Source organism: Sminthopsis crassicaudata, chromosome 5 (genome assembly GCF_048593235.1).
Source record: "Sminthopsis crassicaudata isolate SCR6 chromosome 5, ASM4859323v1, whole genome shotgun sequence".
Taxonomy (NCBI): domain Eukaryota; kingdom Metazoa; phylum Chordata; class Mammalia; order Dasyuromorphia; family Dasyuridae; genus Sminthopsis; species Sminthopsis crassicaudata.
In genome coordinates, this window is record NC_133621.1 from 88,798,232 (window position 1) to 88,803,440 (window position 5,209).

Here is a 5,209-nt window from a genome sequence, read left to right on the forward strand (position 1 = left end):
ATACACAAATGTATATAGTTCAGTAGGAAGTGTGAACAACCATATAGAGTGTAATAGCAAAGAGGCACATTGTGTAAAGAACACATAGGGCCCATGCAAGTCATATCACTGATACTGCAAGGGTCTTAGGCAATTAGGTGGCACTATAGCCATATTCCTAGTCCTGGAGTCAAAAAGATCAAAGTTCAAATTCTGCCCTAGATACTTACTAGTCTTGAGACCTTGGGCAACCCAGCTTCTGTTTCCTCAAACATAAAATGGTATAATACCACTTCTAGGGTTGTTGTAAGGATCAAATGACTTAATATTTGTAAAGTACTTAGCACAGTGCCTGATACAGAGCAGACATTTATTAATTGTGATTATTAACTAATTATTAATTGATTGATTCCCTTCCCTTTCCCCCTAATATGCTTTCTCTTCTCATGATAACTAACTCCTCCTGGGTAAAATGTTTCTGCTGGTCAACTTGTCCCAATAAGCTCTCTGGGCAACTCAGCTCTGCCTAGGTAAATCTGAGCCTGGCTTCAGAGTTGCTTTTTTGTGTTTATTACTTCTCTATCTTAGGTAAATGATTATCTATCCATAACACTATCTATTCTGCAGCTGGAATCTCTGAGTCTATTCTTTGCTGAGCTGTGTGAAAGAAGAGGAAAATCCTCTCTTCTAATGGTATTCTCTAGAAAAGGTACACAGGGATCATAGATTTAGAGGAAGAAGGGAATTTAGAAACCCTCTAGTCAGATCTTATTTTACAGATCAGAAAACTGAGACTCAGAAAGAATAATACCTTGTCATACAGATAATAAACACAAGAAACAGGACTTAAACCCAGATCTTTTTGTCTGAAAATATATGAAAAATTGATTTTCTCTTGAAATTTTTTAAAATGGACAGTTAAGATATCCTCCTAATTTACTGTAGGCTTGACTTGCTTGACTTTTTTATACTGGCTCAACATGTCTAACTGATCTTCTTGTCCAAGTACTTTTCCAGAGGCAACCTAGCCTTCTTCCTTTCTCTTATTCATATCTGAACCCAGATCATTATCCATGTGCAGTGTTGATTCAAGGTATATAAACTAATAAACAAGCTCTACAAGTAACTCAACTCATTGCATATTCTAGTCTGAACCAGTGAGTGGTATCAAACTGAAAGAGAAATGAAGGCCACTAAATATGTTGACTTAGAAAACATTACCTATGTTAACATTATTTATATTCTATTGTATTTTAATATATTTTGTTAAATATTTCCCAGTTGTATTTTAATCTAATTTGAGTGACTCCTGAGTATTGTAGGCCACATGGAGTCCTTGTGTTTGACATCTCTAGACTAGATAATCACTGATTTCATTTTAAAAGTTCCACAGTGTTCTAACGTTTGAAGGAATCAGCCCAATAAACTTCATCATTTACCATAGGGACTTTTATCTTGTTTTTATATCATAAATCTTTTGACTGTCTAATGAAGTCTATGGATACTTTTTCAGAAAATGTTTTTAAATGGATAAAATAAAATACATAGGATAATAAGGAGACTATAACAAATACAATTATTAATTTTTAAGTAGATAGGCCCCAGGTAAAAACCTCTAATCAAGTAGAAACCTCTCTTTAATAGGGACTCTATTATTTAAGTATTTTTGCCAATCATCAATAATCTCCCTGTTTTATTACTTGCCTGATATTACACAGGTTATATATACATATAATCTATATATGTGTATGTGTTTGTGTATATATATATATATATATATATATATATATATATATATATATACATATATATATATATATGTATATATATATATATATATATATACATACATACATACATATATATGCCCTCATATGTGTATCTGTCTATATAGTCTCTCTATATATGTATATACATGTAACCAGTATATACATATAAAATATGCATAGTGTATATTTTATCATTTTTATTATATCTTCCAAGTAATCTTTCCTTTTCCCTCCAGGGCCTACAAGACTGTTCTTCCTTTCTATATAATTAGAGTATTTGCAGATTCCTTTCCTGCTTTTGACCCATATAACTCAATGCTTTTGGAATTTGGTACTTAGAGATGGTGTGGGTAATTCTCTTATTGGCTTTGAGCAAAATGAACTGATGGTTCAAGCTAACTTCATTCATTTCTATGAATCATGTCAGAATTATATCAAATTGCTTTATATGAATGGTGGTAAAGGGTTATTCCCTCCCTCCTAGTCCCTGCCTTGCAGCCACAACCAAATGGCAGCTAAAGCATATATCCTGTCTAAAGGTTAGGTTTCCAAATTACTCTTTTATGTTTATTCTTTCTTGATCTTTTCTATTCTGAAATGAATTTGTCCAGGTTTGGAGGTAAACTCTGGGAATTTGAAGGGTCCAAGGGTCCTGGGTTCTTTTGGTCAGAATGATTATTGGTCCTAGGAGGGACACCCTGGCAACCACTCCAGTGTTATGGACCAGGTTTGTTAGTGCTGAGCTAAAGTGAAATTTAAGTTGTTTAATCAGCAATCCTGTAAACTACTTTATATTTTGATGAGGTTTAAGCATCAGCCTCTAGAGAGATTGTAACAGAAATTATAAATGTAATAATTTAATCCTGCTTTGTAATTCTGTCAATGAATGTCTCTTGTAGCATTTCTTTTATGTTTAAGAAATAAATATCTGTCCCATATCTGCTTTGCATTGTATATTGAGTACTTTCCTACTTCCTCCTTTGGGAAGATTCAAGATATCGGTCATAAAATAAATTTTAGATAATTATTCTCTGGGGCTAGGGTTTAATGAGATTGAATAAGAGAAAAAGAAGTCTAGCCCCTTTCTTATTATAATCTGGGTTGTCCCAGGATTGAATTCTGTCCAGGCTATGTAAATGAGTCCAGAGTAAAGCAGGAAGTGAGTACAGTGCCCTAAACCTATGGACTCAGTTGCAATTTCTCAGTATTAGACCTACATCCCTTATTTCTCCAGACCAACTACCCTTAACTTCCTTCTCAGTTCAGCTGAGTCATTTACCCTCTCTTGCCTAGCTCCAGACCTCCCCAGGTCTCCTCTAATGCCTCTAATCACCTTCAGTGCTAGCCTAGCCAAGCTCCTGCCCAGGCGCTGCTCAGAGCCACACACACTCCATGTGTGGTTGCCTCTATTGCTCTACTCTGACCCATTTGGTCATTCATCATTCTTGCAGACTTCACTCCACTAAGCTAAACTCTACATCCCTCCTCTTGTGTCTAGGTATGCTTTGGCTGTCCTGCACAAGAGTGCTCCCGTCCCCTGTGCTCAGCCACAACTTCTCTTCTGGTCTTCATTCTCCCATCTCTTATTTTTAATACTTATTTCTATGCATAACTGGGTAATATTTTGCCTTTAAAAATAATGATATTAAGTAGGAATTTAAGTATTATACAACCAACCCTTTCACATACTTGCCTTGCAAGCTTTAATAACATCACAATTTTACAAACTAGTACCACAGAAACTTTGTATTCCACCCTTGGGTTTCCTGGCTCTGTCTGATATGTAGAGTTGGACTTATCTTATAGGCTACCACAAAACCACTTCCTTACTGTCTCCATACTAACCATTCTGTCCTCTAACCATCAACCTTCTTTCCCTAGTACTTATCCCTGGGTTTCTCAGTTCTGGTGAGCTTTAATTTTACAGTTGAAGCCCCTGCCCTCCCTTGCAACTTTTTTTTATGAGTTTTTCTCCATTAAAATGTAAGGTCTTTGAGGGCAGGGACTTTTTATATTTTTAAAATATGTAACAATACCTAGCCCATTAAGTGCTCAATAAATGTTCTGTTAGTCAGTCTATCTGTCTATCTGATAAGGAGTATCTAAATGAAATTAGGTTTAATTGAAGTCTAGTGGCAGGTTTGGGGTACAGGAAGTCAAATAGAGCTTTGGATTTGGTACAAAGATACAGAGTTAAATGAGGTCTAGTAGTGGCACAAGAGTCCTCTGTAAAGGAATTTACAGACCCGAAAACCTAGATTGATAAAAGAGGTTTATTATGGGGTTTGGAAGTAAGGTTGGAAGGTAGAAGACACCAGGGCCAGGGCTGGCACCGATGGACAGAAATCCTTGACATGGCCGGTATAAGGATGCCATGTTTGGGATCTCTGCAAAGAATGGACTCCAGTTTAGCCCTTTTTATAACACGGGGGGCTTTGGACCATCTGAAGGGGCCCGTGGCTGAAGTCCCAGGTTGGCTTCCTGCTTGAGCTTCAGCCAGGATTAGAATTTGAATAGAATCCAATGGGTTTTTAGATAAGGAGGAAACTGTTTGTGTTTGGAGTGGGGCAGAGTCCCTGAGGCAGAGTCCAATGGGATTTTAAGAGTTTTAGGGTTTCCTCATTATAACTATCTACCTATCTAACAATATGAAAATTCTAGGTCTTATTAGGAAAGGAGAAAATCTAGATTCTCTTAATTTAGATTACTTCTTCACAGAGATATAAAAAGGACAACTTGCTCTCCACTTCCAGCAAGGTAAGAAAACAAGGAACAATAGAATTTAAATGCTATGCAGCAGACAGAGGTAGAAATGGGCATTTGAGAATAGCTATGTCCTATCCCATGTAGTCAGAGGCTCTGTATTTCAAGAAGTTCTCCATCATACCAGTCAACTGTGAGTTGCTCAATAAGAACATAAGCTAAAATAGCTTGATTTCTTATTGCCATCCAGACTTTCACTTCCATGCCTTTTAGAAATCTTTTCATTGGGGAAGTTTACTCTGTTCCTGAAATTCATACACTGAAAATACACTCAATCTGGATGTCCATCAGTTGCAAAATGGCTGAACAGGTTGTGGTATATGATTGTGATGGAATAATATTGTGCTGTAAAGAAATGACAAAATGGAATAGTTGCAGGAAAATATAGGAAGAATTAAATAAAAAACACAAAGCAAAGCGAGTAGTACCAGGAGAATATTGCAGACAATAAAGTCAATACTACAAGGATAATCAACTGTGAAAAACAACTCTTCTGACCAATACAGTGATCCATGACAATTCTAAAAGACTAATGCTATCAAACCTCCAGAGAGAGAATGGATAAACTGAGTGCAGATTGAAGCATATTTTTTTGCTTTATTTTTCTTTCTTTTTAAATTTTGTAATATGGTTAATATGGAAATATGTTTTGCATGTCTTCTCATTTATAATGGCTATCATACTGCTTGCCATCTCAA